This window comes from Mustela nivalis, assembly GCF_964662115.1.
Source record: "Mustela nivalis genome assembly, chromosome: 19".
In the NCBI taxonomy this organism is placed as follows: domain Eukaryota; kingdom Metazoa; phylum Chordata; class Mammalia; order Carnivora; family Mustelidae; genus Mustela; species Mustela nivalis.
This window is the reverse complement of record NC_139038.1, coordinates 39583912-39607153: the sequence shown is the minus strand read 5'-3', so window position 1 is coordinate 39607153 and position 23242 is coordinate 39583912. Positions and strand designations below refer to the sequence as shown.

General features: G+C 45.1%; 1 long non-coding RNA gene across 1 annotated transcript in view; it reads left to right on the top strand.

Annotated features, from left to right (window-relative positions):
- LOC309854532 overlaps positions 1-21789 on the top strand; it is a 30389-nt gene extending 8600 nt beyond the window's left edge. Inside the window, exons 2-3 of the long non-coding RNA XR_014306285.1 lie at positions 15912-15975; positions 21660-21789. This is a non-coding gene — a long non-coding RNA (uncharacterized lncRNA). The remainder of the gene's footprint in view (positions 1-15911; positions 15976-21659) is intronic.
- The last annotated feature ends 1453 nt before the right edge of the window (positions 21790-23242 follow it).

Below are 23242 nucleotides of genomic sequence, written 5' to 3'. Positions count from 1 at the left end.
TCCCCCACCAATCTTACCCGTCGTTCACTACCGATCCAGCATACTTAGCCACACTTGGTGGGATGTTCCAGCCTCGATGGCTAACAAGTCCTGCACCATGACTTGCTGTTGCCTATGTTGCTGTTGCCTCCAAATTTGCAGTTTCCTTACTAGCAGAATCAAGCCCACTATAAGATTTATCATCAGACCACTTACACTAGCCCATTGTTTCATAAAGGTTAACGCATCTTGCAATGTTTTGATTATCTCTGGGAGGGTTGCCAGCTCAACTCTGGTGTTCTTTATCCTTGTTATGCCTAGTAGCAGGTGCTGAGTGTAGTTTTGGAATTCTGCAGACTAATTCCCCTGCAAGTATTGGGAGAGCTGTCAGGAGACATTCTGTAAGTCAATCATATTAGTATAGGCTATGGGAGTTACACAAATTGCCGGGAAGGGTGCTATACATCCCAGTCCCAATAGGGCCCCCAATATGTCCACCTGTTCTTGAACCAAATCCACTCTCTGGTTGACTATCGGGATTCCTGCTTGCAGATGTGCACTGATCTGAGACTGTGTTTAAAGGGCAGCCGCCATTCCTTCTGCAAGGGTGTTCACAGTTTCTGCAGTGGGTATAGTTGTAGCAAGTGAGACTGCTGCTGCCGTGGCAGCTGCTGTAGATATAGCCAGTGCTGTCACAACGGCGGCTGTGATACCAAAATCTCTCTTCTTTCTGGATAGCACCACCGGTAACTTGTCCTCTGGAATGGAAACTGGGATAGAGACATGGGTAGGGATATGCATAATCACAGCCAGCTTGAAGGCCGTTACATTCCAGCACTGGGAAAGATGGCAATTCTTAGTGCAATTAACGTATCATTCAGCTCGCTAGCATTTGTTATGAGGAAAAGGAACAGTGGCAAGACGCATATGGGAGTCGGCTGATAAGTAATATTATTGGGACAAGACACATTAACTGTTGCCTCAAAGGTACTAGAGTCATTTTGTTTATAAGAACAGTTGAGGAATTTGCCACCATTTAACATGGACACTGCTGAGATATCAGTACATGCTCCTAGCAAGTTACAGACCTGCCATGCATCCAAGGGAGAGGAGGGAATATGAGAGAAGAGTTAGTTACTGGTAAAGGATATGGCCAAGCTTTAACCACTGCCCACAGCTCTCTGGCTTGAGTCGGCCGCAGGAGGTGTAGCATCCCCAGAGTTATCATCAGCATCTTCAGCATCATGACTGGTCTTCAAAGGCAAGGCTGCACGCACCAGCCGCTCTGGGATCCAAATTGGAGCCTCCTTTTCCTGTGGAAAAACACATACAGACCCCCTACTCCATACTAACACTGGATCTGGTCCATTCCACTTTCCTGTGAGGATGTCCTTCCAAAGTACTAAAGGCTTAGGGGGAGCAGCAGCAGCACTTGCATGTCTGTCTGCAGCTGATTTACCCATTTTGTCCAACGTTAAAAAATTCAAAATAAAGAGAATGGTGTTGAGCTTATCTTTAGGGGACCTGAAGGTGTCCCCTATCCCTCCTTTTTGTTTATAAAGCACATTTTTTATTATAAGATGTGCGCACTCCACAACACTCTCTCCTTGTGGGTTATAGGGTATTTCATGTATCAAGTGAATGTCAAGTTGTTGTAGGAAGGCTTTAAAGGGTTGTGAGGTGTAGGCTGGGCCATTATCTGTCTTTAACTGGCGTGGCTTTCCCCATGCCACGAAAGCCTGTAGGCAATGGGCGATAACATCTCTGGATTTCCCCCCCCCCCCCCGTATGCACTGAGGTGAAAATTATTCCAGAGGAGGTATCTACAGAGACATGAACATATCTTAACTTTCCAAATTCTGAAACATGTGACATCCATTTGCCATATATGATTAGGTAACAAACCCTTAGGATTAACCCCCAAGGACGGTGCAGGTAGTAAGGTCATGCAATTTCTGCAGGAGACTACTATGTCCCGTGCCTGCACTTTTGTTATGTTAAATTTGAGGCAAAGAGGAGGGAGGAGTCAAGATGGTGGAGAAGTAGCAGGCTGAGACTACTTCAGCTAGCCGGAGATCAGCTAGATAGCTTATCTAAAGATTGCAAACACCTGAAAATCCATCGGCAGATCGAAGAGAAGATGAACAGCAATTCTGGAAACAGAAAAACAACCACTTTCTGAAAGGTAGGACCGGCGGAGAAGTGAATCCAAAGCGACGGGAAGATAGACCCCGGGGGGAGGGGCCGGCTCCCAGCAAGCGGCGGAGCAACAGCGCACAAAATCAGGACTTTTAAAAGTCTGTTCCACTGAGGGACATCGCTCCAGAGGCTAAACCGGGCACACGGGGTCAGCGTGGCCTCGGGTCCCGCAGGGTCACAGAAGGATCGGGGGTGTCTGAGTGTCGCAGAGCTTGCGGGTATTGGAACGGGAAAGCCGGCTACAGAGACAGAGCCGACAGTAAGCTTGCAGCTCGGGGTTACCTTGAACCGGTCGCAGGCTCGGTGAGCTCGGAGCACGGCCGGAGGTCAGGCAGACGGGAGTAACTGGGCGCTGTTCTCTGAGGGCGAACTGAGGAGTGGGGCCCCGGGCTCTCGGCTCCTCCGGGCCGGAGACCTAGAGGCCGCCATTTGTATACCTGTCCTCTGGAACTCCACGGAAAGCGCTCAGAGAACAAAACTCCCGAAAGCAAACCCGAGCAGATTACTCAACCCGGCCCCTGGTAAGGGCGGTGCAATTCCCCCTGGGGCAAAGACACTTGAGAATCATGACACCAGGCCCCTCCCCCAGAAGACCAACAGGAAATCAAGCCAAGACCAAGTTCACCTACCAAGGAGTGCAGTTTCAATACCAAGTAGAGCAGCAGAATTCCAGAGGAGGAGAAAGCAAAGCACGGAACTCATGGCTTTTTCCCTGTGGTTTTTTTTAGTCTTGCAGTTAATTTAATTTTTTTCTTTTTCATTTTTTGTTTTCTTTCTCGCCTTCTGGTAAATTTTTTTTACTTTTACCTTTTTCTTTTTTAACGTTTTTTAACTAGTTTATCGAATATATATATATATATATATTTTATATTTTTCTTATGTTTTCTTTTTTTATTTATTTTTTTTATTTTATTTCTTCCTTTTTGAACCTCTTTTTATCCCCTTTCTCCCCCCTCACGATTTGGGATCTCTTCTAATTTGGTTAAAGCATATTTTCCTGGGGTTGTTGCCACTCTTTTAGTATTTTACTTGCTCCTTCATATACTCTTATCTGGACAAAATGACAAGACAGAAAAATTCAACACAAAGAAAAGAACAAGAGGCAGTAACAAAGGCTAGGGACCTAATCAATACAGACATTGGTAATATGTCAGATCTAGAGTTCAGAATGACAATTCTCAAGGTTCTAGCCGGGCTCAAAAAAGGCATGGAAGATATTAGAGAAACCCTCTCAAGAGATATAAAAGCCATTTCTGGAGAAATGAAAGGACTAAAATCTAACCAAGTTGAAATAAAAAAAGCTATTAATGAGGTGCAATCAAAAATGGAGGCTCTCACTGCTAGGATACATGAGGCAGAAGAAAGAATTAGTGATATAGAAGACCAAATGACAGAGAATAAAGAAGCTGAGCAAAAGAGGGACAAACAGCTACTGGACCATGAGGGGAGAATTCGAGAGATAAGTGACACCATAAGATGAAACAACATTAGAATAATTGGGATTCCAGAAGAAGAAGAAAGAGAGAGGGGAGCAGAAGGTATACTGGAGAGAATTATTGGGGAGAATTTCCCCAATATGGCAAAGGGAACGAGCATCGAAATTCAGGAGGTTCAGAGAACGCCCCTCAAAATCAATAAGAATAGGCCCACACCCCGTCACCTAATAGTAAAATTTACAAGTCTCAGTGACAAAGACAAAATCCTGAAAGCAGCCCGGGAAAAGAAGTCTGTAACATAACAATGGTAAAAATATTAGATTGGCAGCTGAGTTATCCACAGAGACCTGACAGGCCAGAAAGAGCTGGCATATTTTCAGAGCACAAAACGAGAAAACCAGGCAGCCAAGAATACTATATCCAGCTAAGCTATCATTCAAAATAGAAGGAGAGATTAAAAGCTTCCAGGACAAACAAAAACTAAAAAAATTTGCAAACACCAAACCGGCTCTACAGGAAATATTGAAAGGGGTCCTCTAAGCAAAGAGAGAGCCTACAAGTGGTAGATCAGAAAGGAACAGAGACCATATACAGTAACAGTCACCGTACAGGCAATTCAAAATGGCACTAAGTTCATATCTCTCAATAGTTACCCTGAATGTTAATGGGCTAAATGCCCCTGTCAAAAGACACAGGGTATCAGAATGGATAAAAAAACAAAACCCATCTATATGTTGCCTCCAAGAAACTCATTTTAAGCCCGAAGACACCTCCAGATTTAAAGTGAGGGGGTGGAAAAGAAGTTACCATGCTAATGGACATCAGAAGAAAGCAGGAGTGGCAATCCTTATATCAGATCAATTAGATTTTAAGCCAAAGACTATAATAAGAGATGAGGAAGGACACTATATCATACTCAAAGGGTCTGTCCAACAAGAAGATCTAACAATTTTAAATATCTATGCCCCCAACGTGGGAGCAGCCAACTATATAAACCAATTAATAACCAAATCAAAGAAACACATCAACAATAATACAATAATAGTAGGGGACTTTAACACTCCCCTCACTGAAATGGACAGATCATCCAAGCAAAAGATCAGCAAGGAAATAAAGGCCTTAAACAACACACTGGACCAGATGGACATCACAGATATATTCAGAACATTTCATCCCAAAGCAACAGAATACACATTCTTCTCTAGTGCACATGGAACATTCTCCAGAATAGATCACATCCTCCGTCCTAAATCAGGACTCAACCGGTATCAAAAGATTGGGATCATTCCCTGCATATATTCAGACCACAATGCTCTAAAGCTAGAACTCAACCACAAAAGGAAGTTTGAAAAGAACCCAAATACATGGAGACTAAACAGCATCCTTCTAAAGAATGAATGGGTCAACCGAGAAATTAAAGAAGAATTGAAAAAAATCATGGCAACAAATGATAATGAAAATACAACGGTTCAAAATCTGTGGGACACAACAAAGGCAGTCCTGAGAGGAAAATATATAGCGGTACAAGCCTTTCTCAAGCAACAAGAAAGGTCTCAGGTACACCACCTAACCCTACACCTAAAGGAGCTGGAGAAAGAACAAGAAAGAAACCCTAAGCCCAGCAGGAGAAGAGAAATCATAAAGATCAGAGCAGAAATCAATGAAATAGAAACCAAAAAAAACAATAGAACAAATCAATGAAACTAGGAGCTGGTTCTTTGAAAGAATTAACAAAATTGATAAACTCCTGGCCCGACTTATCAAAAAGAAAAGAGAAAGGACCCAAATAAATAAAATCATGAATGAAAGAGGAGAGATCACAACTAACACCAAAGAAATACAAACTATTATAAGAACATACTATGAGCAACTCTATGCCAATAAATTTGACAATCTGGAAGAAATGGATGCATTCCTAGAAACATATAAACTACCACAACTGAACCAGGAAGAAATAGAAAGCCTGAACAGACCCATAACCAGTAAGGAGATTGAAACAGTCATTAAAAATCTCCAAACAAACAAAAGCCCAGGGCCAGACGGCTTCCCGGGGGAATTCTACCAAACATTTAAAGAACTAATTCCTATTCTCCTGAAACTGTTCCAAAAAATAGAAATGGAAGGAAAACTTCCAAACTCATTTTATGAGGCCAGCATCACCTTGATCCCAAAACCAGACAAGGATCCCACCAAATAAGAGAGCTATAGACCAATATCCTTGATGAACACAGATGCAAAAATACTCAACAAAATACTAGCCAATAGGATTCGACAGTACATTAAAAGGATTATTCACCACGATCAAGTGGGATTTATTCCAGGGCTGCAAGGTTGGCTCAACATCCGCAAATCAGTCAATGTGATACAACACATAAATAAAAGAAAGAACAAGAACCATATGATACGCTCAATAGATGCTGAAAAAGCATTTGACAAAGTACAGCATCCCTTCCTGATCAAAACTCTTCAAAGTGTAGGGATAGAGGGCGCATACCTCAATATCATCAAAGCCATCTATGAAAAACCCACCGAAAATATCATTCTCAATGGAGAAAAACTGAAAGCTTTTCCGCTAAGGTCAGGAACACGGCAGGGATATCCATTATCATCATTGCTATTCAACATAGTACTAGAGGTCCTAGCCTCAGGAATCAGACAACAAAAGGAAATTAAAGGCATCCAAATCGGCAAAGAAGAAGTCAAATTATCACTCTTCGCAGATGATATGATACTATATGTGGAAAACCCAAAAGACTCCACTCCAAAACTGCTAGAACTTATACAGGAATTCAGTAAAGTGTCAGGATATAAAACCAATGCACAGAAATCAGTTGCATTTCTCTACATCAACAGCAAGACAGAAGAAAGAGAAATTAAGGATTCAATCCCATTTACAATTGCACCCAAAACCATAAGATACCTAGGAATAAACCTAAGCAAAGAGGCACAGAATCTATACTCAGAAAACTATAAAGAACTCATGAAAGAAATTGAGGAAGACACAAAGAAATGGAAAAATGTTCCATGCTCCTGGATTGGAAGAATTAATATTGTGAAAATGTCTATGCTACCTAAAGCAATCTACACATTTAATGCAATTCCTAACAAAGTACCATCCATCTTTTTCAAAGAAATGGAACAAATAATTCTAAAATTTACATGGAACCAGAAAAGACCTCGAATAGCCAAAGGGATATTGAAAAAGAAAGCCAACATTGGTGGCATCACAATTCCGGACTTCAAGCTCTATTACAAAGCTTTCATCATCAAGACAGCATGGTACTGGCACAAAAACAGACACATAGATCAATGGAACAGAATAGAGAGCCCAGAAATAGACCCTCAACTCTATGGTCAACTCATCTTCGACAAAGCAGGAAAGAATGTCCAATGGAAAAAAGAATGCCTCTTCAATAAATGGTGATGGGAAAATTGGACAGCCACATGCAGAAAAATGAAATTGGACCACACACAAAAATAGACTCAAAATGGATGAAGGACCTCAATGTGCGAAAGGAATCCATCAAAATCCTTGAGGAGAACACAGGCAGCGACCTCTTCGACCTCAGCCGCAGCAACATCTTCCTAGGAACAACACCAAAGGCAAGGGAAGCAAGGGCAAAAATGAACTATTGGGATTTCATCAAGATCAAAAGCTTTTGCACAGCAAAGGAAACCGTTAACAAAATCAAAAGACAAATGACAGAATGGGAGAAGATATTTGCAAACGACATATCAGATAAAGGACTAGTGTCCAGAATCTATAAAGAACTTAGCAAACTCAACACCCAAAGAACAAATAATCCAATCAAGAAATGGGCAGAGGACATGAACAGACATTTCTGCAAAGAAGACATCCAGATGGCCAAACAGACACGTGAAAAAGTGCTCCATATCACTCGGCATCAGGGAAATACAAATCAAAACCACAATGAGATATCACCTCACACCAGTCAGAATGGCTAAAATCAACAAGTCAGGAAATGACAGATGCTGGCGAGGATGCGGAGAAAGGGGAACCCTCCTACACTGTTGGTGGGAATGCAAGCTGGTGCAGCCACTCTGGAAAACAGCATGGAGGTTCCTCAAAATGTTGAAAATAGAACTGCCCTATGACACAGCAATTGCACTATTGGGTATTTACCCTAAAGATACAAACGTAGTGATCCAAAAGAGCACGTGCACCCGAATGTTTATAGCAGCAATGTTCACAATAGCCAAACTATGGATAGAACCTAGATGTCCTTCAACAGATGAATGGATCAAGAAGATGTGGTATATATACACAATGGAATACTCTGCAGCCATCAAAAGAAATGAAATCTTGCCATTTGCGACAACATGGATGGAACTAGAGCGTATCATGCTTAGGGAAATAAGTCAAGCAGAGAAAGACAACTATCATATGATCTCCTTGATATGAGGAAGTGGTGATGCAACATGAGGGCTTAAGTGTGTAGGAGAAGAATAAATGAAACAAGATGGGATTGGGAGGGAGACAAACCATAAGTGACTCTTAATCTCACAAAACAAACTGAGGGTCGCTGGGGGGAGGGGGTCTGAGAGAAGGGGGTCGGATTATGGACATTGGGGAGGGTATGTGCTTTGGTGAGTGCTGTGAAGTGTGTAAACCTGGTGATCCACAGACCTGTACCCCCTGGGGATAAAAATATATGTTTATAAAAAATAAAAAATTTTAAAAAAACTTGAGGCAAAGAGTTAAAGCATTCACATGGAACCGCTTATGATAATGTCTCACCTGTTGCACTGGGTCCTCAATGGCAAAGACAAATTCTCCTCTGGTTAAGGCATATGCTAACCGATTACTTTTTGTCAGGGGGCCTGGTAAGGTTGTATGAGCTCATATGTGGCCAATATAAAATGGAGCCTTCCTGTCCCAAACTAATGTTTGGATTTCTTGTAATGCCTCAGAGATAGTAGACCTGGCATTAATAGAACCCACATTTTCAATGATAGAGACAGCTTGCACCACATATCTACTATCTGATAAAAGGTTGAAGGGTTCTTGATGAAACATTTGAAATGCTTTTATCACTGTGAGCAGCTCGGTTTCTTGGGGAGAGGAGCTTTGAAATAGGAAGGTCCAACTCTCTTCTTTGGTAACTATAGCTCCTACTCCTTGCTTAGATCCATCAGTGAATATAAGCCTTACATTACTGAGGGGTAAATGGTGAGTGATCCTAGGGTATGTGATTGGATTGGATAAACTGAACTGTAGCCATGGATGTGATGGGTAGTGGTTATCAAATTGAGTGCACGTTATAGTTATCAAAATGGCCCAGTCATCATCACAGGCTGCTAGGCACTTTATTTGTTCCTGCGTATATGGTGATATTATAGTATCTGGTTGTTTACCAAATGCTGCTATACTAAGTTTAATCCCTTTAAGTATAATTTGTGCAATGGCACTTGGGTACCAGGGCAAGACCTTCCCTGGAGAGTGGGTCAAACTAACCCATGATATGGGGCCAGATTGCCAAAAAACTGCAGTGGGGGCTCGTTTTTCGGCAAGGACACAAAATAGCAAAGGTTTGGAGTAGTCATTTCTGTCTATCTGAGCAGCTTCTAGCCTTTTCTGGATCAGATTGATGGCTGCTTTTGCCCCCTCAGTCAACTGATGAGGAGAGGTGAGGTTAGGGTCTCCTTTAAGTGTCTCAAATAAGGGTGACAATTGATATCTCTTAACAATTTTTGAAAATCATTTAACGTATTTAGGTGATCCATCCGCAGGGTTATCTTTAAAGGTCTGACTTTAGTATTCTCTAACCTAGTTCCCAAATATTCTTTAATGGGCGTCATTTGGACCTCTTCTGGTGCTATGTGTAATCCGAATTTCTCAAAATGTTTGTAAAGAAAGGAAAGGGCCTTCTCAATATATTGTTCTTTTTTATGGCACAGCAAAAGATCATCCATATAATGATACCCAATGAGCGGGGGAAATTGTGTTCTAACCTCCTTCAGGGCTTGTTCCACATATAATGGGCACATTGTAGGGCTGTTGGCCATGCCCTGAGGCAATACCACCCACTCATACTATTGATCCAGACAAGAATGATTAATGGTAGGTACTGTGAAAGCGAAACATTGGGTGTCCTCGGGGTGCAATGGGATGGAAAAGAAACAGTCTTTAATATCGATTACCACAGAGGGCCAACCAGAGGGCAGGGCTGAGACTAAAGGCAGCCCCCAGCTGTACTGCTCCCATGGCCACCATCTTTTCATTAACAGCTCGTAAGGCATGTAACAATCGCCATTTCCCCAACTTCTTCTTATTCACAAAAATAGGCGTATTCCATGGTGATGTGGAGGGCCGAATATGACCAGCGGCAAGTTGCTCTTTTACTAACGTGTGGGCAGCTTCACATTTTTCTTAGGCAGGGGCCACTGAGGAACCCACATGGGTTTACTGTTTTTCCATTGAATTTTTAGAGGTTCAGTGGCCCCTAAGAAAAACCCAGCCCTGGCCCACCTATTCTTTGAGAGAAGTAATTAGTCAAGGGAATAGGTTCAGGGGTGCCCTGCAGCTGTTTTCCTAGGCCTCCCGTTCCAGGATAACCAGACTTAGTCATTAAGGCTTCAGCTTCCTCACTATAGAATAATTCTGGAGTCAACTTCAGGTTCATTTGGGCCAAGACATCCCGTCCCCACAATGAAATGGGAATCTTAAGGACATATGGCTGCACAAGTACATGGTGGCCTTTATCATCCTTCCATGGCAGTGTAGCTGCACTGCACATGGGGCTATGAGCAATCCCTAATCCTCGAAGTGTTTGATCAGCCTTTTGCACAGGCCAATGCTTAGACCAATCAGCTTCATTGATGATATTGCGATCTGCTCCAGTGTTCAATAAGCCCATGAATTTCTTGTCTCTTATCCAAAAAGAGTAAAGGGGTCTATTTTCCATGCCTAGCGTGATGCATGCTAGAGGAGCTCCAGATGAACCGAACCCCTTTTGTCCCCACGTAACCTCATGGCTTCCAAAAAGCTTGTGACAACTAGGCAATACCAGGATTTGAGCTATCTTATCACCTGGACTAATAGCTGTAATTCCACGTCGGGAGGATACCAGGATTTTCACCGTTCCTTAATAATCAGCATCTATAACTCCGGGGTGAACAATGAGTCCTGATAATGCCATGGAGCTCCATCCTAGCAAGAGGCCCACGGTGTCCTCAGGTAATGGACCCTTAAAATCTGATTCGACTACCTGGGTCCCCATCTCTGGAGTCAGTATGAGTCTGGTGGTGGCACGGATGTCCGATCCTGCACTCCCTGTTGTGGCTCGCCTTGGATCGTCGGCGGATAATGCGAGCGAGCCACCTGTTGGAGCACCCCATACATTTGAGGGCCCTGGGGTGTGGGGCCCCCCTTCCCATTTTTTGACCCTCTTGGAGGCAGAGAGTTTCCTTTTATATCCCTTATTGAGCGACATTCATATGCCCAGTGGGCATCCTTCCCACATCTTGGGCAGATACCTGGTTTTTTAGGCTCTTGATAGGACAACTTTCTCTCGGGGCACTCACGCTTAAGGTGTCCTGGCTCCTTGTAGTAATAGAAAACTCCAGGAGTACCCCTATGTTTATATTGTTGAACTCCCTGTAATCCTTGTAAACCTTGAGTGATAGCTGCAGCCATAACCTGCCCTTGAATAACACTGTCGTTGATATCCCTGCAAACTTTAATATATGTACTCAAGTCTTTGCTTTTCCAAGGTCTGATGGCTTCTTTATACCATTTATTAGCTTGCTCATAAGCCAGCCATTTTATCAATGGCATGGCTGCCTCTACCTCCCCAAATATTTGACCAGCTCTTTACATCAGCCTCGCTACCAAATCAGCATATGCTTCATTTGGTCCTTGTATTACCTTAGACAGCTGACCCTGTAAATCCCCACTGCCTTGAATTGTCTTCCATGCTTTAGTGGCCGCGCAGCTATTTACAGATACACCGCAGGGTTGTATTGTATTTGGGCCTGCTTTCCCATGTATGGTCCTATTCCCATTAACATTTCTAGGTCCCACTGAGGATTTCCAGCCGCTGCATTACGGCGGGCAGTGTCCTCTGAGTATTCTTGCCAGGCTGTTTTCCATACTAGATATTGCCCTCCCGACAAGGTTGCGCGGGCTAGGTTACCCCAGTTTCAAGGACTAAGTTCATTCCTGCTATGGTCTCCAACAAAGATACCATAAAGGCTACCTGAGGGCCATACTGCATGACTGCTTCCTTTAACTGCTTAACTAGTTTAAAATCAAGAGGCTGATGAGACCGCTGGTTGTTTTGGTCCTCTAAAACTGGAAAGGCAGAGGCCAGGTCATGATCTCTCCAGCTCAAAACCCTGCCACTACCACGTGTGGTGCAGCAGCTACAAACTCCTTGGCACGCCATTATACGGCGGAAGGACACTAGGTGTCGCTGGAGTCGACAGTTTCAACTGTTCAAAGTTGGAATGCATTTTATGGTCTAACTCCTCCCCTGACATTTCTTCTTCCTCTTCACTAGAACTACCCCCCTCTGAGGCATGAGAAGACTGCTCCTCTTTCACTTCCTCCAATGCCAATGCTCCCTCTTGTAGAGCTGATTCACATTTGGGTATAGGCCCCACCAGGCATCCCGGACTAAGGTCCATATTGCCAGGGACCCGGGTGGCAAAGGCGTTTTATTGTCCTGTTTCTTCAAATCCTCCCCTAAGTGGTCCTATTGAGGTATGCTTAGCAAGCCTTCATCTAGGAACCATGGAGCCGCCTTTTCCACTGTATTCAAAAAGGCCCGAGCAGTTTTTGCTTTTAGTGAAGTTCCATTGGCTTTCAGCAGGTCTTTTAAAGACTCTTCCAACCGCACTTTAGATACTTCAGATCCCATTACGAACACACAGACAACAGACGTGGACGTTAAAGACAGTAACTAACACATTAACTTTTTACATGCATATACTTCAGTCGACCTTTACTTCCCGCTTTACCACAGAATTCCCACTTTTGAACGTGGCCTTTACTCCATGCTTTACCGTGGAATTCCCACTTTTGAACGTGGCTAATGTCCCCGCTTACCTGCGGACCTTTACTCCCCGCTTTCCTGCGGATTACCTTGCAAGATTCCTTTATTTAGTTCCCGGGTGCCGGCGCCATTTATCGCCCTCGACCCCCAAGGACGACAAGAAGCCCCAGTTCAGATGTATCTTCTCTCTCTTTATTTCCGCAAGTCTACACACTTATATACGCTTACCTGACCAATCAGCGAGCAGGGTACAGGAGGGAGCGAATCAGGCTGCACACCTAAACGAACAACTTTGCTAGCAACCAATGCTGTTTACCTCCTCTTTGGGCATTCCGCTTTAGTCTCATGAGGCAATCCTAACCTGGCAACTAGCCAGGCGCCATCTTTTAATGGCGGAGGCCGCCCTGGTCGGGGTCTGCCTCCAACGCCTAAATGACGTGTGCTGCAGTCCTTTGGCTCTCACTTTCTCTTTGGCACTTTCAGGAGGGCCTTTTTGTGGGTGGCCTCTTCGCCCCCATGGTTACCTCCTTCCTTTTTAGGTAAGGATGATTTTGTTTTCGTTTTGGGGTTTTTTGGTTGTTTTAAAGGTTTATTTATCCTTTTAAGGATATTTGTTTATTTGAGAGTCTCCATCGGGGGCATGGGGAGGGTAGAGGGAGAGAGTAAGAATGTCAAGTACACTCTGCACTGAGCCAGGAGCCAGACTGAAGGCTCCATCCCAGGACCCTGAGATCATGAAGTGAGCCAGAGTCGGGAGTGGGATGCTTAACCCTCTGAGCCCTGAAAATGGGCTGAGAATATGTAGTAGAACACATATGACTGTACTGTTTGTCACTTGACTCATTCAGGAAATTACATAATTCCTCAAAATCACATGCCATGCCATCATTAAAATCAGTAGTCCCAGGCAGGAGAGAGATTGTGAATGACTGCCCCCCACACAGGGCACTGGTGTCTGGACAGGGTCTGATGGAGCACGTGTAATTAAGCCTTTGGTCTCTGTGTTGTCACATGTGGATTTAGCTTTCCAGGGTATGCATTGCTGTCTTTATTTTGTCAGCACAGTTCTCTCCTGCCTCAGGAGCCTGGGAAGGGGCTTCGGGCTGGGGTATGGGCAAGAGGCCAGGACTTTAGGAGAGGCTGCTCCAAAGCTCCTGGTGGCAGAAGAGCAGAAGGGAGCAGGGGAACTGGGGCCAAAAGAAAGAGGCCCGCTGGCTCCCAGGGCACTCCAAGCCTGGAGGCATAGCAAGCAGCACTGGCAGTTGCAAGCCTCAGTGTGGGGAACTGCCTCCCTGGGAACGGCTTCTGGACTGGGTCCCCACTACAGCCCCTTAAGGCAGACTTGCAGGGCCTGGAGCCCATCGCCACTTGCCGGAATCACACGCTCCACCTCGCTGGGCCACTAGGTCACCAAGAAGCCCGCACGCCCCCAAGGAGCACACACTCCCTGACATGCACTCAGTGGAGGCAGCGCAGGTGGGAGCTGGTCTCAGGAGACTGGCAGCTGTGGAGGCTCAAGGGACGGCAGCAGAGGCGGTAGCGGCGGTGAAGGGTGCTCAAGGCCCAGTGGCCTAGGTAGGGCTGAGGTCCTGGGCTGTGAATGGAGAGGGGCGGACCACGAGGACTCCACCTATGGCGTTACTCCTCCAAGCAGCGCTGGTTTCGGCTTTTGGAGGGTGGGCGGGGGTACAGCCCGTCCTTGACCATGGGCCACAAGAAGAGCTCGACTAGGTACCTGCATGGAGCGGAGGGGGTGGAATGGGAGGAAGGGCTGGGGGCAGGCAGGGACTGGAACAGGCTGGATGCTGGGGCCACCCGGGGTGGGGGGAGGCAGGCATTGCTAAGATGGAGTTCCCGGTGCTGGAGGATATCCTGGTGCTGGGGATGTATCTCTCCCACTAGGGATCGGGATTGGGGCTCTTCCCACTGCTGCAGCCCTGGGGGCTCCTTCTCAGGGGCCCTCCGTGACTGGGTGTCTCAGTCAGTTAAGCATCTGCCTTTAACTGGCATCCTGATCTCAGGGTCCTGAGACTGAGTCCTGCTCAGAGAGGAGGCTGCCTCTCCCTCTCCCTCTGTGTCTGCCCACGACTTGTGCTCACTGTCTCTCAAATAATAAAATCTTTTGAAGAAAGTAAATATAAAAGTTTATTTAGCATAATGTTGAGAAAAACAAGTTCAATCTTTAAGAAAAAATGATGATAGTGATAGCTATAAGTATCAGTTTAAACTAGATTTGTATGACGAATCTCGATGAATCTTTGCATCCATGCCCTGAGGAATGAAGCCATGCTGTCCACACATCACAGAGAAGGACACAGAGGTTTGGAGAGGTGAAGTAATTATCCAGGCAAAGAGTAGAAATTGGAAGAATGGAAACTGGTCCTGTTCTCTTCCAGAAGCTCAACTGGCAACTTGTTTTTTCCATTTCCTTAATAAACATATACATTTTAGACTACGAACCAGTGCTACATTCTGTCCCTCCAGGATTCTCCCCAGGCCCCATCAGAGAGGGCTCTGGGGCCAGATTCTCCGTCCCCGTTCCAGGGGCCCCGGGTGACTCCTTCTGTCTGTTCAGAAACAAGGACACAGAGCTCTGGGGAGAGACCCTTCCTTGGCCACGGGTGTCCACATATGCTTGGCTTTCCCATGGCCTGCTGGAAGGTGAAGTCAGGGTCAGAGGTTGAGAGGTGGCTGGGGAAGGAGGAGGAGACCAAGGGCATCCCAGCCTGGTGATTCCCCTTACCTGTCAGACCATTCTTCCCAGGTCCATCCAGCATCCCATTGATCTGCTGCTACTTCTGCTGCTGGTGCTGCTGGTGCTGCTGGTGCTTCCAGATCCCTGCCAGCACCAGCAGGAGTGTAGGAGGGATCTGCCCTGTGGGGACCCAGGAATCTTGTAAGATGCCTCCAGCCCTTTCCACGGGTTCCCAATCCCCCATTCCTTTCAGGGTACCCCGAAGCTCAGTTGCCCAGTCCTGTATAATCCCTCACTTGATCACCTTTCCCATGGTCCAGAAATCTCTCAGTCTTGCCAGGGGCCCAAAGCTCTCCCCACAGTTCATGGGGTCCTCCTGCCATCTGGTGCCAGAATGCTGATGTGGGCAAAGGGCAGGGCATAGCACAGGCCTGAAACAGGAGGGACCTGTGGTTGTCACCCGGGCTGCCATTAACAGGGGTGAGACATGAGGCACTGGATCTCCAAAGACACTGAGCCCATGGAGGTGATGACGTCAATGTCTGCGTGTTCTCAACATGTGACTTCTTCTTGTCCTCCACACAGTTATGGACATGGGCATGGACACTCCCGGTTCGGTGAAGGAAATGAGCACCAGGCCAAACAGCAGGTAAGCAGGACAGCTGGATCTCAGACTCTAGGCTCCTGGCTTGTCTCCCGGGGACACAAAGGGTTTCATAGATGGGAGACTGACACTGGCTTTGGGGACACCTCCTCAACTCCATGACTGATCTCACCTATTTGAGGCCCCCAAACTCTGTTCCCTGCTTCTTTCCCTGCTCCCGATTCCAGTTCTAATCAAGGTGACTCTGGCCATCTTCCATGGAAGTCCCTGGCCCCCCTTACAGGTTGGGCCTCTCTCCTGTTCCCTTTTGGGCTAGTCTGACTCCACCCCTTCCATAGCTCTCCTTCTACAACCAGAGCAGCCCAACTCTGGGGTTCTTGAGGTGGACAGTGGTATCTAAGCAGAATTGAATACTTTGTTTTGTTATCCTTGTTTTGTTGTTGGCTTGTTTTTTATGCTTTCTGTATGTGTATGTTTAAGATGTTGTTGTAACTGAGGGTGGCAGGAATGGAAGTGGGTGCGAAGGATGGGGTGGCTGGGGAATGGGCATTGGAGAGGGTATGTGCTTTGGTGAGTGCTTGAACTGCGTGCGACTGATGAATCACAGACTACCCCTGAAACAAAAACTACATTATACGTTAATTAGAAAAAACAACGTGTTGTTCTATTTAAGCAGTACTAGAGTGGCTCCTGTTTACAAGAAATTTACACAATAATAAAGTGGTGGTTTGTAGAGCACTGACAATCAGCTGTCTTGGGCCAGAAGGAGTTGAGGAAACATTTGAGAGTCCCAGGGAGACACAGTTTAGGAAGTTCATCTCAGGACAGGCCCCAGGAGAGAGGATAACAAGGGGTTTGTCTAGTCTCCTGGGTCCCTGGCCCTGCCCACCTGCTTGGCTCTCCCCACCCAGCACAGATGGAGTTGCCAGCTCTCTGGGTGTTGTCCTGGATCCGCCAGGGTAGAATCTGGTGAAAGTCTTCTCTTAAAATGCTCTCATTCCTGGAGGTCCCAGAAGATGACATGAGAGTCTGATTGGACTGTTTCCCTGTAAAGTTTCCTCATGGAAAGCCGAAGCTAGTGCGTAGGAGGGTCACAAAGAGAAGTGACAGATCTACTCTGTCGGAGGTGTTCCAATGTCTCAGCCAATTGGGGATGATTTTGAGACCATGAAGTCTTCTCAGACTAATACCGGAGGATATTCCAGCCCAGAAGACATTTGATTTTATTGTATCATCCTCGTATCATTCAGTTCCAGTGTTGCTCTTTTCCTTTTCTATTTCTTTTTTATTTAAGATTTTATTTACTTATTTGACACAGAGAGAGAGAGAGATCACAAGTTGGCAGAGAGGCAGGCAGAGAGTGAGGGGCAAGCAGGCTCCCTGCTGAGCACAGAGCCCGATGTGGGGCTTGATCATAGGACCTGATCATGACCTGAGCCACCAGGAGCCCCTCTTTTTTCTATTTCTTTACTCCTGTTCCCATGATAGAGGTACTTCTCCATTTCTAAACATATGGGAATTTCTAGTTCACTTTTTATCAGTGATTTCTAGCACATTATATTACCACAAGATGCTCTGTAGTTGCCTGAATTAATGCATCTGAGACAAAATTGAAATTTCCCTTATGGTTAACGTAAATTGGGCGCATTTTTGTAATGGTCTCCTATGTGCCTAAAATCAGTGGATGTGGATGTGGACAGATGTATGGAGACAGCTATGGGATTCAGATGGTTTGCCATAAAGATTTACATCTTGTGAATGTTCTGTCTGCGTTGAGTTGCTGAGAGAGGGCTCGAACCTCCTACTCTGGTTGTGTACTTGCTTGTTGTTGCAGTTTGGTTCTCCTTTGCTTTCTACATTGTTCAGTCAGTGGCTCTCAGACGGGAGTTTGGAAGGGAAGGAGAGAGCGCCCAGAAGAGGGAACAGGGACCTGGGTTGGAGGAAGTAAACAAGAAGGATGGCTAAAGATCCAGAGAGGATCTGTCGTTGGGATGGCACGTGTTAGGGTATCAGGTGGGAAGGGGCTTTGTACCAATGAGGTCACCTGTGGCATCCATGTTGAGCTACTAGGGGCAAAGGCAGGGGATTGGCGGAGAGATTAGAATGTTTCTCGGTTGCTAAGGAAACGTTCAATCCCGGGAAGGCTTGGTGGAGGATGGATTCTCCACACTAACTGCTCCTGAGAGTTCACTTTACCTGCTAATGTGTCCTGCTGACCTTGTCCTTTACTAACCTGCTGACCTCCTGACCTTTCTGAACCGTGCTACTTCCCCTTGAGTACTTAATCTGACCCTGATACCGCCTGACACTGACCCTGACCCCTTCTCCTGACCAACACCTTCCCCATCCTACCCTCTTATTTCTTCCCTATTCCCCTCCCTAATTACCACCCTGCCCCTCCCCACCCCTTCCGAACACCCCCACCCCACTCTCCCCTGCCCCCCAACCATCTCCACTTCCTCCCTGGGCCCACAGTGCCCCTTAAAAGGACCAGGACATGATGGTGCAAAGGCTACTCTTCTGGCTTGTCTTGCTCCAGTGTCCCAGTTCCCCAAACCCAAATGTGAGTAAATGTGACACTTCACTCGTGTCTTCCTTCTCCTCCTCCTCCTCCTCCTCCTCCTCCTCCTTCTTCTTCTTCTTCTTCTGCTTTTTCTTTTTCTTCATCTTCTGATATGATTTACTTGAGGAATAGAGAAAAGGGGCTCATGTGTAGGGGGCAGAGAGGGTGGGAAAGAGAAAATCCCAAACCAGCTGTGCAGGGAGCACAGAGCCCAAAGTGGGCCTCAACCTCAGGACCATGAGATCATGACTTGATCCAAACCAAGACTTGGTCATTTATCTGACTGAGCTACTTGGGTGCCCATAAGCTGCTAGTGGTGTCTTCCTTCCGACTGGGTTCTTTAATCACAGCTTTTTCATGGGGTTCTTGATGGTAACTTCAGAAGAACGAGAGTTCTTCCTGACGACTGGGCACCACAGGGCAGGTTTCAGGGTCAGCCTGAAGGGGTTGAGGCCACAGCCATTTCCCTCATGTTTTGGGTCCTGTCTGTGCTGCTTGGTCCAAGAAGCACAGCTTTGGTAGGATGGAAACCTGAAGGCACCAGGTTTCTAGTGTCAGGAGGAAGGATTTGTGAAGATAGGAAGAGCCATTGAGCTCTTTGTCCTAAATCGGGGGCTTGTGTGATATGTACATTATATCTCTTTAAAATTGTCTTCAAAAATGTCAGGAACTCTAATTTAGTAGGAGCTAGGGGTGTTAGATTGTCCCCTGGAATCCTGGTGAAGATCCTACTGCAAGCCTGGTAAATTCAGGGTCCAGCTTCTGTTTAGTTTGTTTTTGTGTCAGCGCATTGTTTATATTTGTCAAGTTTGACAGCCCTGGGTATCTTAAGCATTGGTGTTGGGACTAGAGTGTTAAGAAGTGAAATGTCCTTTTTGCTCTGCTTCTTGGTTGGTTGACTTTTAGCAACTTCTGAATCAGCCCTTTCCTTCTGGTCTTGGAGGCTGTCCCCAGGGACCGTGTGTCCCACCAGGTGCATGGAGACCTGAGAATCCCAGAAGACACTAATAGACCGCAACCTGCTGGGATATATGTCACAGGAAAATCACTAGGAGTGATGTGATCAGGAAGTGAATGAGTTGTTGTCCTTTCTTTGACCAAGTACGTGCAGTGTGTTGATTTTCCCAAAATAAGAAAGTCCTGGATGTCCTTAGATTGTCCAAATATAAAGAAATACGTGGTTCCCAGCATTAATATTTTACTCTGTCATGAAAAAGTAAACCCTGTACCCCCAGGAGAAAGAGAGAGAGTCAGCCAACAGTTAGGGAACACCCCTGGAAATAAGTAGACTACTTTAGATCCGCTTGCACCAGATTAGGAAAGAGGGATCCGGAAGTGTCAGTAGCCAAGAAGGATGCTTGTATTGAGGCAGACCCATCGCACATGAAGACCTCTAGTCAAAGTAGACCCCATTCTGTTTCATTTGAGTCTTCAGAAGAGGGAATTTCTTGGTCGTCTGGATTGGAATCATTCCCCTCTACCTGGGCTGCATCTCATGGATCAGTTCACCTTTCTCACCCTTCCTCATCTCTGAACTCTTGCCTAAATGAACTGGTGTTGCATTTTCCACCTCCACCTGCTCATGGCCACTGTCGGAGAACCTAGAGTTTTTGGCCCCACTGGCTGTCCTCTAGTTAAGACTCAGCTACTGGTATCAGCATCCAGACAGCTGCCAGATGTACTGTGTGCCCACAGCTGGGCGTGTTTTACATTCCTGACAAGACAGCCTCTGTCTTTTGTGCATTTGATCCCCATGACCAACCATTGTGCTGACAGCTACTGCTCTCTTCCAGACAGTGGCTATTAAAGGCAGTGTACGTTTCCCACCAGCACACATTTTCCTGACCTCAGCTGTGAGGGCTGAAGAGGAAAATGTTTTAGATTTCAGGAGCTCCTTTCTAGAGAGGTTTGTTTGCACAAAATTCAAGCTTGGTGTGAATTAGTATGAATTGCATTGTTAGTGTCTTTTCTCCAGAAATACTTCTAAATGTAGTTTTTGTAAAATGATGTGTTCCTAGCCTTGGTGTTCGTATCCAGGAATTTTGTATTCTTAGAATTCACAGGCACCTGGGTGGTTCAGGCAGTTAAGTGTCTGCCTTAGGCTTGGGTCATGATCCCAGAGTGCTGGGATTGAGCCCTGGTTGGGCTCCCTGCTCAGCTGGCACTCAGCTACTCAGTCTCCCTCTGCCCTTCCCCCTCTCTCTTTCAAATAAATAAATACATTCGTTAATATTTTCCCTCTTTAGAAAGTTAAATTTTAAGTTGCTCTTGTATGATTTATTTACAGTACCAAGAAATAGGAACATGAATTGCTTCCATTGGCTTTTTGGAGATACTAACCCTCACAGATATGCTTAGAACATACATGATCACCTGATTATGTACTTCAGAAATCTGACATCTGGGTTTGTGATTCAGAATCAGAGTGAGCACTGAAAGAAAACATCAATGTTTTCAGAAACTAATCAGTAACTCTGATTTATTTTTATTGGGCAATAATCACATGTCATATTAATGAGCAGCCTCCTGTCTCTCTCACTTATGTCCTGATCTATAAACATGTGTCCATATAATGTGCTCATTTGTACCTCTAGTACAAATTCTATTCATGCTTTCTCTCATTCGTCCATAAATTTTGGGTGTAGTTTAGGAAATGGTCCAAAGGAGTTTTTCCAGGTCCTTCATGGATGTACAATAGAAGTCACTGACTCCTTACCTATTCTAAGTTTACATTGACTTACCTTGTTTATTTTATGTTGGCTTATAAATTCTCAAGTTCTGTTAGCTATAGAAAAAACAGTTGCAATGTGCTTGTAGATAAAATAAAATTTCAAGATTTGTCTATTAGATTTTGCCTGCAGCTTTAGTGTGTCATAATGTATATATGATCATAACATCTTTTCAAAGAATACTTTTTGCTGATATTAGACACAGGGAAGCAACAAGGAAGCCATCATCATGGTAAGTTGGGAAACACACTCATCACTGCCAAAAGTTTGCCCCAGCTCCTTGGAAATGCCTCTGTGCTCCTTCTCCTCCAGGAGGAGCTAGTTGAGAGGTATGCTTACCTCCTGGAGGCTGATTGAGGGTTTGTAAAGTTGATCTTTTGTGACAGATACACAGTAAAAGTCTTTGAGATTCCTCATTGTCTCAAATGGTATTTCAGCTTGTCCTTTCCTTGCCTGATCATTTCTGTCTTGGCCCTCATGGGATTGAAGTTCTGTGGAAGCTTCTCATTTTAACTGCCTTCTTGGGAACTTGTGCCTTTCTCATTTACCTCTGGAGAACCATCCTCGCTGTAAGTATATTAATGTACCTTCTGTACTTTCATTCATAAATAAGCAAAAAATGTTATAGTCCCTGGACATTTTTATGTCCATTCAGTACTACAAATTTCCCTCTAATATGTCAATTTTGATTATCACCTAGATTGATGTAGTTTTAAATTTCTATTGAAGTGCCTTCTTGATCCATATGTTCTTTTTTTTAAGTTCAAGCATAATTGGCAAACAGTGTAATGTGACTTTCAGGTGTACAACATGACTCCGCAATTCTATACATTTCTCAGTGCTCAGCAGAAGAAGTGCACTCTTCTTTCCCTTCACCTCCTTCACCCATCCCTCCACCCACCTGCCCTTCCACCCATGTCTTCTTTAGAAGTGGGCTGTTGAATCTCTCTCTCTCTGGTCATTTCTCCAGCTATCTTTCTGTTCTCGATCTCTAGTTTGAGTCAACTGGGGTCTGAGAGCATAGTTCCGGTGATTTCGATTCCTTTGGTGGTTCACATGTGTTGTATGGCCCCGAATATGGGCTCTCTTAGTGACTGTTTCATGTCAGCCCGAGCAGAATGTCTATACCTCATTGTTGAATGAAGTATTCTGCCAATGTGTAGTGGATGGGGTGGATGGGTGATGCTGGTCAGTTCACCTGTGTTCTCATGGAACTTCTGCATCTCTGGGTCTGTCAATGAGGGAGAAGAGGATTTTGAATTCTCCAGCTGTAGGAATAGATTCATCTGTTCCCACCAGCAGTATTTTCAGTTTCTGCTTCATGTACTCTGACACTCTGTTGTTGATGCATGCGCATTAGAAATTGTTGTGTCTTTTTGGAGCATTGACCCCTTCATCATTGAAATAATGCCTGCCATTATTCCGGACGGGTTTCCTTACTCTGTAGTGTGTGTTGAAGGACCATTTCACTGGCCACAGGTTTCTAGCTCAATGTTCCTTTAAACAATATAAACACTTCATCCTTCTTGATGGCATGGATTCTGAAAAGAAGTGTGATGTCGTTCTTATCCTTTTTCTCTGGAGTAAGGTGTTTCTGCTCCCCTCTCCCATTCCCACACCCACTCCCAATCCCTGCTCCAGATTTCCAGAACAATTTCTTTGTCTTTAATGATCTGTAGCTGAATATTCTAGATTAGGAAACATTGGTGTTTTTGGTTCATTGTTTGTGTGTGTGTTTTGGTGTTTATCCTTCTTTCAATGTTTTGATTTTCCTGGATCTTGATTAGTTTACTCCATTAATTTCAGTCAATCCTCTGTCATTATTGCTTCAAATAGCTCTCCATCCACTCTCCTATAGGAATAGGTATTCCTGTTATGTGTGTGTTACACATTTTGTAATGACCTATCAGGCTTGGGTTTTCTGTGTTGTCTGTGTAATTTTTGTCTTTGTGTTTCTCTTTTGGAAGTTTCTTTCCTGTCAATGATTCTTTCCTCTGGTTTATTTTGAGTGTCTTCATGA